This window comes from Scyliorhinus torazame, chromosome 14 (assembly GCF_047496885.1).
Source record: "Scyliorhinus torazame isolate Kashiwa2021f chromosome 14, sScyTor2.1, whole genome shotgun sequence".
Lineage (NCBI taxonomy): Eukaryota > Metazoa > Chordata > Chondrichthyes > Carcharhiniformes > Scyliorhinidae > Scyliorhinus > Scyliorhinus torazame.
Window position 1 is genome coordinate 157,819,720 of NC_092720.1, and position 9,621 is coordinate 157,829,340.

Here is a 9,621-nt window from a genome sequence, read left to right on the forward strand (position 1 = left end):
AATTGGCAGAAATTGTAAAAAGCAGAATCATAGATTTTCTCCGATTCTTCATCTCTGCATCATTCTTGTTCGCACTGTTGCACTGGAGTCCCCTCCGAACTCTATTTGCCACTGTGATATGTCTGACTGTCAGACCATTGAGCAAAATAATTAATAACATTGGCAATAGAGGGGTCAGTATGCTATCAACCCACTCGTATGCCTTCCAAAAGGGGGAATTGAGGAATTGAAATTTGGGTTTACAATACCAAGGCATATTGTTAATTATAAGTGCAGGTTCATTTATATAGTAAAAAGGAATGGTTCTCAGGCAGCTCACTACAAACATAGTAGCGATAATGACAGTCGCAGTTCTTTCAGAACAATATTTTGACTGTAACTTCTGACAGCAGATTGCGACAAACCGATCAAAAGTGAAGGCAACAGTAAACCAAACAGAACAATCTACAGATACAAGATATGCAACACCTTTTAATGTACACACTGGAGTCATAAAGAGGAAATTAATTGGCAAGTACATGTTATTAATCCGACGTAATATGACATCGATTATAACCAGGGTGAGATCCGCTGCTGCCATGGCCATTAGGTAGCGAGTAATGCATTTGGAGAGACCGCATTTTCCTCGGGTCAGTATCACAATTGCTACCAAGTTGACTGTAAGAAACAGGAAAGTCAAAACCGTCACCGAAGTATCATGGAAATAGTATTTAAAACATATTCAAATTTGTGTTTTCTAATTCTGAATCAAGGGTAATTGTTTCTTTATAAACAGTCTTTATTTATGGCCATGGTAATTTGTCACAAAGGTCACAAGCGTAGATGTAGGATCTGTTAGAATGCTAATAGGGATGGGGATATTAGATAGAAACACATGTGCTAAAGGAAAAGTAACTGTAGTCATTCTGTTTAATTCCTATCTCTTAAACAACCAGAGATCTATTTTTAAATCTTAAATTAGTACACTCGAAATGACCATAAAAGTCATTGCTCTGTTCATTTATGAACTGTACTGCATTTCCTCAGAATTGTCAGAACTGTCAGAATTTCGGCGGGAGCAGAGTGCAGGGGCCTGTCGGGAGGTGAGTTTTTGATTTAAAAACACTTACCTTACAGGAGCAGTCCTCAGAATTTCGGCGGGAGCAGAGTGCAGGGGCCTGTGGGGATGTGAGTTTTTGATTTAAAAACACTTACCTGGTCCCGATTCTGTTCTTCTTTTCAGTTTTATTTATTTGTTTATTTTTTTAATATAAGGCGGGAACCGGAAGTTCGACCCGCGGACTTCTGGGAAGGTGCCCCCCCCCCCCCCCCCCAACACAATAAATTCTGGTGGAGAGGAAACCTGAGACACTACACGTGTAGTGTCTCCCACCCACCCTCCTCCTCTAACCTAATAATAAGACCCATTGGTGTGAGGTAAGTGCCATATTATATTATATTTATTTATTTATTAACCAGAACATGGTTGGAAGTTAGAGGGATGGCAGGGAAGGTAGTGCAATGTTCCTCGTGCAGGATGTTTGAGGCAAGGGATGCCGTTAGTGTCCCTGCTGATTTTACCTGCAGGCAGTGCAGCCATCTCCAGCTCCTCCAAGACCGAGTTAGGGAACTGGAGCTGGAGTTGGATGAACTTCGGATCATTCGGGAGGTAGATGGCAGCTTCAGGGAATTAGTTACACCAAAGATTGGAGATAGATGGGTAACTGTAAGAGGGACTGGGAGGAAACAGTCAGTGCAGGGATCCCCTGCGGTCGTTCCCCTGAGTAACAAGTATACCGCTTTGGATACTTGTGGGGGGGGGGGGGGAATTACCAGGGGTAAGCCATGGGGTACGGGCCTCTGGCACGGAGGCTGTCCCTGTTGCTCAGAAGGGAAGGGGGGAGAGGAGCAGAGTATTAGTAATTGGGGACTCGATAGTCAGGGGCACAGATAGGAGATTTTGTGGGAGCGAGAGAGACTCACGTTTGGTATGTTGCCTCCCAGGTGCAAGGGTACGTGATGTCTCGGATCGTGTTTTCCGGGTCCTTAAGGGGGAGGGGGAGCAGCCCCAAGTCGTGGTCCACATTGGCACTAACGACATAGGTAGGAAAGGGGACAAGGATGTCAGGCAGGCTTTCCGGGATCTAGGATGGAAGCTCAGAACGAGAACAAACAGAGTTGTTATCTCTGGGTTGTTGCCCGTGCCACGTGATAATGAGATGAGGAATCGGGAGAGAGAGCAATTAAACACGTGGCTACAAGGATGGTGCAGGCGGGGGGGATTCAGATTTCTGGATAACTGGGGCTCTTTCTGGGGAAGGTGGGACCTCTACAGACAGGATGGTCTACATCTGAACCTGAGGGGCACAAATATCCTGGGGGGGAGATTTGTTAGTGCTCTTTGCGGGGGTTTAAACTAATGCAGCAGTGGCATGGGAACCTGGATTATAGTTTTAGGGTACGGGAGATTGAGAGTATAGAGGTCAGGAGCACAGATTTGACTTTGCAGGAGGAGGCCAGTGTTCAGGTAGGTGGTTTGAAGTGTGTCTACTTCAATGCCAGGAGTATACGAAATAAGGTAGGGGAACTGGCAGCATGGGTTGATACCTGGGACTTCGACGTTGTGGCCATTTCGGAGGCAGGGACAGGAATGGTTGTTGCAGGTTCCGGGGTTTAGGTGTTTTAGTAAGCTCAGAGAAGGAGGCAAAAGAGGGGGTGGTGTGGCGCTGCTAGTCAAGAGCAGTATTACGGTGGCGGAGAGGATGCTAGATGGGGAATCTTCTTCCGAGGTAGTATGGGCTGAGGTTAGAAACAGGAAAGGAGAGGTCACCCTGTTGGGAGTTTTCTATAGGCCTCCTAATAGTTCTAGGGATGTAGAGGAAAGGATGGCGAAGATGATTCTGGACAAGAGCAAAAGTAACAGGGTAGTTATTATGGGAGACTTTAACTTTCCAAATATTGACTGGAAAAGACATAGTTCGAGTACATTAGGTGGGTTATTTTTTGTACAAATGTGCAGGAGGGTTTCCTGACACAATATGTTGACAAGCCAACAAGAGGCAAGGCCACATTGGATTTGGTTGTGGGTAATGAACCAGGCCAGGTGTTAGATTTGGAGGTAAGTGAGCACTTTGGGGACAGTGACCACAATTCGGTGACGTTTACATTAGCGATGGAAAGGGATAAGTATATCCTGCAGGGCAAGAGTTATAGCTGGGGGAAGGGAAATTATGATGCCATTAGACATGACTTGGGAGGGGTAGGTTGGAAAAGTAGGCTGCAAGTGTTGGGCACACTGGATATGTGGAGCTTGTTCAAGGAACAGCTACTGCGTGTTCTTGAGAAGTACGTACCGGTCAGGCAGGGAGGAAGGCGTCGAGCGAGGGAACCGTGGTTTACCAAAGAAGTGGAATCTCTTGTTAAGAGGAAGAAGGAGGCCTATGTGAAGATGAGGTGTGAAGTTTCAGTTGGGGCGCTTGATAGTTACAAGGTAGCGAGGAAGGATCTAAAGAGAGAGCTAAGACGAGCAAGGAGGGGACATGAGAAGTATTTGGCAGGTATGATCAAGGAAAACCCAAAAGCTTTCTATAGGTATGTCAGGAATAAAAGAATGACTAGGGTAAGAGTAGGGCCAGTCAAGGACAGGGATGGGAAGTTGTGTGTGGAGTCTGAAGAGATAGGCGAGATACTAAATGAATATTTTTTCTCAGTATTCACTCAGGAAAAAGATAATGTTGTGGAGGAGAATGCTGAGACCCAGGCTATTAGAATAGATGGCATTGAGGTACGTAGGGGAGAGGTGTTGGCAATTCTGGACAGGCTGAAAATAGATAAGTCCCCGGGGCCTGATGGGATTTATCCAAGGATTCTCTGGGAAGCCAGGGAAGAGATTGCTGGGCCTTTGGCTTTGATTTTTATGTCATCATTGGCTACATGAATAGTGCCAGAGGACTGGAGGATAGCAAATGTGGTCCCTTTGTTCAACAAGGGGAGTAGAGACAACCCCGGCAACTATAGACCGGTGAGCCTCACGTCTGTTGTGGGTAAAGTCTTGGAGGGGATTATAAGAGACACGATTTATAATCATCTAGATAGGAATAATATGATTAGGGATAGTCAGCACGGCTTTGTGAAGGGTAGGTAATGCCTCACAAAACGTATCGAGTTCTTTGAGAAGGTGACTGAACAGGTAGACGAGGGTAGAGCAGTTGATGTGGTGTATATGGATTTCAGTAAAGCGTTTGATAAGATTCCCCACGGTAGGCTATTGCAGAAAATACAGAGGCTGGGGATTGAGGGTGATTTAGAGATGTGGATCAGAAATTGGCTAGCTGAAAGAAGACAGAGGGTGGTGGTTGATGGGAAATGTTCAAAATGGAGTTCAGTTACAAGTGGCGTACCACAAGGATCTGTTCTGGGGCCGTTGCTGTTTGTCATTTTTATAAATGACCTAGAGGAGGGCGCAGAAGAGTGGGTGAGTAAATTTGCAGACACTAAAGTCGGTGGTGTTGTCGACAGTGCGGAAGGATGTTGCAGGTTACAGAGGGACATAGATAAGCTGCAGAGCTGGGCTGAGAGGTGGCAAATGGAGTTTAATGTAGACAAGTGTGAGGTGATTCACTTTGGAAGGAATAACAGGAATGCAGAATATTTGGCTAATGGTAAAATTCTTGGAACTGTGGATGAGCAGAGGGATCTCGGTGTCCATGTACATAGATCCCTGAAAGTTGCCACCCAGGTTGATAGGGTTGTGAAGAAGGCCTATGGTGTGTTGGCCTTTATTGGTAGAGGGATTGAGTTCCGGAGACATGAGGTCTTGTTGCAGCTGTACAAAACACTAGTACGGCCGCATTTGAAGTATTGCGTACAGTTCTGGTCACCTCATTATAGGAAGGACGTGGAAGCTTTGGAACAGGTGCAGAGGAGATTTACCAGGATGTTGCCTGGTATGGAGGGAAAATCTTATGAGGAAAGGCTGATGAACTTGAGGTTGTTTTCGTTAGAGAGAAGAAGGTTAAGAGGAGACTTAATAGAGGCATACAAAATGATCAGAGGGTTAGATAGGGTGGACAGTGAGAGCCTTCTCCCGCGGATGGAAATGGCTAGCACAAGGGGACATAGCCTTAAACTGAAGGGTAATAGATATATGACAGAGGTCAGAGGTAGGTTCTTTATGCAAAGAGTGGTGAGGCCGTGGAATGCCCTAAGAACAAAAAGAACAAAGAAATGTACAGCACAGGAACAGGCCCTTCAGCCCTCCAAGCCCGTGCCGACCATGCTGCCCGACTAAACTACAATCTTCGACACTTCCTGGGTCCGTATCCCTCTATTCCCATCCTATTCATGTATTTGTCAAGATGCCCCTTAAATGTCACTATCGTCCCTGCTTCCACCACCTCCTCCGGTAGCGAGTTCCAGGCACCCACTACCCTCTGCGTAAAAAACTTGCCTCGTACATCTACTCTAAACCTTGCCCCTCTCACCTTAAACTTATGCCCCCTAGTAATTGACCCCTCTAACCTGGGGAAAAGCCTCTGACTATCCACTCTGTCTATGCCTCTCATAATTTTGTAGACCTCTATCAGGTCTCCCCTCAACCTCCTTCGTTCCAGTGAGAACAAACCGAGTTTATTCAACCGCTCCTCATAGCTAATGCCCTCCATACCAGGCTACATTCTGGTAAATCTCTTCTGCACCCTCTCTAAAGCCTCCACATCCTTCTGGTAGTGTGGCGACCAGAATTGAACACTATACTCCAAGTGTGGCCTAACTAAGGTTCTATACAGCTGCAACATGACTTGCCAATTCTTATACTCAATGCCCCGGCCAATGAAGGCAAGCATGCCATATGCCTTCTTAACTACCTTCTCCACCTGTGTTGCCCCTTTCAATGACCTGTGGACCTGTACTCCTAGATCTCTTTGCCTTTCAATACTCTTGAGGGTTCTACCATTCACTGTATATTCCCTACCTGCATTAGACCTTCCAAAATGCATTACCTCACATTTGTCCGGATTAAACTCCATCTGCCATCCCTCCGCCCAAGTCTCCAAACAATCTAAATCCTGCTGTATCCTCTGACAGTCCTCATCGCTATCCGCAATTCCACCAACCTTTGTGTCGTCTGCAAACTTACTAATCAGACCAGTTACATTTTCCTCCAAATCATTTATATATACCACAAAGAGCAATGGTCCCAGCACTGATCCCTGTGGAACACCACTGGTCACAGCCCTCCAATTAGAAAAGCATCCTTCCATTGCTACTCTCTGCCTTCTATGACCTAGCCAGTTCTGTATCCACCTTGCCAGCTCACCCTTGATCCCATGTGACTTCACCTTTTGTACTAGTCTACCATGAGGGACCTTGTCAAAGGCCTTCTGAAGTCCATATAGACAACATCCACAGACCTACCTGCATCAATCATCTTAGTGACCTCCTCGAAAAACTCTATCAAGTTAGTGAGACACGACCTCCCCTTCACAAAACCATGCTGCCTCTCACTAATACGTCCATTTGCTTCCAAATGGGAGTAGATCCTGTCTCGAAGAATTCTCTCCAGTAATTTCCCTACCACTGAAGTAAGGCTCACCGGCCTGTAGTTCCCTGGATTATCCTTGCTACCCTTCTTAAACAGAGGAACAACATTGGCTATTCTCCAGTCCTCTGGGACATCCCCTGAAGACAGTGAGGATCCAAAGATTTCTGTCAAGGCCTCAGCAATTTCCTCTCCAGCCTCCTTCAGTATTCTGGGGTAGATCCCATCAGGCCCTGGGGACTTATCTACCTTAATATTTTTTAAGACACCCAACACCTCGTCTTTTTGGATCTCAATGTGACCCAGGCTATCTACACACCCTTCTCCAGACTCAACATCTACCAATTTCTTCTCTTTGGTGAATACTGATACAAAGTATTCATTTAGTACCTCGCCCATTTCCTCTGGCTCCACACATAGATTCCCTTGCCAATCCTTCAGTGGGCCAACCCTTTCCCTGGCCACCCTCTTGCTTTTTATGTACGTGTAAAAAGCCTTGGGATTTTCCTTAACCCTATTTGCCAATGACTTTTCGTGACCCCTTCTAGCCCTCCTGACTCCTTGCTTAAGTTCCTTCCTACTTTCCTTATATTCCACGCAGGCTTCGTCTGTTCCCAGTCTTTTAGCCCTGACAAATGCCTCTTTTTTCTTTTTGACGAGGCCTACAATATCTCTCGCTATCCAAGGAGGCCTACAATATCTCTCGTTATCCAAGGGATCTCTCGTTATCCAAGGCAACAGTAGTGAACTCGCCAACATTGAGGCCATTTAAAAGTTTATTGGATAAGCATATGGATGATAATGGCATAGTGTAGGTTAGATAGCTTTTGTTTTTTGACTTCCCATGTCGGTGCAACATCGTGGGCCGAAGGGCCTGTACTGCGCTGTATCGTTCTATGTTCTATGCACGGGGAGAGTTCTGTGGACCTGTCCCTTTATTGTCTGCATGATTTGGAGTGTGTACTCTTCCGTACAATTAGAACCAATTATATTCCTGCAGTACAGAAGAAGGCCATGAAGCCCACCGAGTCTACACTGACCCTCTGAAAGAGAACCTTACCTATGCCCAATCCCCCTCCCTATTCCCATAACCCACGTAACCTGCACATATTCGACTGTGGGAGGAAACCGAAGCACCTTCTGTTCTTATGTTCACCCGCAGAGAACGCACACAGACACGTGGAGAAAGTGCAAACTCTATGCAGACAGTAACCAAGGCCGGAATTGAACAGCTGGGAGGCAGCAGTGTAGCCGTGTGATACTGATTGTGACACATGGTTTTATATTTATTTGTGACACAGTATGAGTCAGGAGGGATATAAAGCTAACATTTAGATGTTACTCGTTTTGTACTGTCACTCAGTGTGAGAATATCAGTCTTTAGTTTTGGATAAAGCACAAACTGTGCCTTCTCAGGGTAACACGAACAGTTTAAAATCTGCTCACCATTGCATATTTGGAGTTGTCAATTCAAACAGCGACACCTGTGGCTCCATTCCAATCTTGTTAAAATGGGATAAAGATCCTTAATATGAATCTAGTTTAAAAAAAATAAATTTAGAGTACCCAGGTTTTTTTTCCAATGCAGGGGCAATATAGCGTGGTAAATCCACCGAACCTGCATAACTTTGGGTTGCAGGGGTGAAACCTACGCAGACATGGGGGAAATGTGCAAACTCCACATGGACAGTAACCCAGAGCTGTGGCCCTCAGCGCCGCGGTCCCAGTGCTAACCACTGCGCCGCATGCTTCCCCAACAAATCTGTGCTAAACATTGCCTGGGCAAAGAAGTGGAAAATTTAATGTGTCGACGTCGCAAAGAGTGATCACTGACATTTTCTATTTTCTTAAACTAGTCACGAAAAACCACTAAACTGGCATCAATTCGAATTGACAAGCGAGACTTCTGCTGTGTACGTTGATTTCAATGTGGAGTGCTAAAACAAACTCCCCACCTTATAACTCGAACACACTTTAAATATTGAGAGACTTAAATATTATTGAAATATTTTTAATCTGCTGCTAGTTCTACCTCTGTGGAAGTATTTGCTCCTGTGAATGTTGATGCGTTGAACATCTCCGGTGAAACATAAAGGCATGATATTATTTCAATTTAAAAATTGAACAAAATAGCAACACAAAACGTACACGTAACTGATTTTAAGGAAAATTGGAGAAAAAGATGAACAATCACACATTAATATCACTTCTTGTCATCTGGTTTCACTGTTTTACCAGCGATTCCGAAGGCTCCGAGGACCGGGTAGTAAATGAGCTCAATCTGGAAAATTAGAGGGTATTCCATTGCTGGTGTGAAACACTAATCCGTGCTCTGTGAGACGCCACACTCTAACTGTGCATATATAGGGACTTATTGAGAGAAATCCTGATTAATGATATAACAGAGAGGAATCTCCACGGAGATAGTTACCCAGGGAATATAAGGAGGCATATTAATTGCATGCGAATGAGCAAACTGATTTAATGACCGTTTTGCTCAGATGATCTGTCATGAAATATAAAGTTTTAAAACATTTCTTTGGTATTCCTTCAAGAGGCAAATGTCAAATTATTTTGCTATTATCCCTGGTGTGGACGAACAGCCTAATTTATCATTGTCCCAGAGTGCAGCTAAATGCACCGAATTATGTACAACAGCCTTACTGAGTTGCACAAAGATTTTGATTCATAATTATCAAGTGTTCAGTTGGATCAAAAACCTCATTATCAATTTCACTTGTGTTGTGCTCATAAAATCAGAGAATATTTACAGCACAGAATGAGACAGTTTCATATTTCTTGCTCCTTCGATCTCTGAGCATAAGCAAAGCAACGTGCCTCACTCCCTCGTCCTTTGTCAATAGGCGCGCAATTCATTTTCTATTCCTATAATTATTGATTTCCCCTTTGAAAGCCACAATTGAACCCGCCTACACGACACGCTCGGCAGTGTATTCCATTTCCTAGCCACTCGCTGTTATTCCTCACGGCGCCTCTGCTTTTTGTTTTATCGTTCAACTGCTCTTTCTCCCCTTTCAATTCTCACTCCTGCTGATTGACTTTTCCTGTTTCGAACTGTGGGGCCTTTTTAACCAAACTTCAAG

General features: G+C 44.8%; 1 long non-coding RNA gene across 1 annotated transcript; it reads right to left on the minus strand.

Moving 5' to 3' along the window:
• Window positions 1-458: 458 nt before the first annotated feature.
• LOC140390107 (uncharacterized) lies at window positions 459-8,987 on the minus strand. Its single transcript, XR_011934557.1, has 2 exons — window positions 8,753-8,987; window positions 459-657 (listed from the first exon to the last, which is right to left on the minus strand). It is a non-coding gene; the product is annotated as an uncharacterized lncRNA (long non-coding RNA).
• Between the last annotated feature and the right edge of the window lie 634 nt (window positions 8,988-9,621).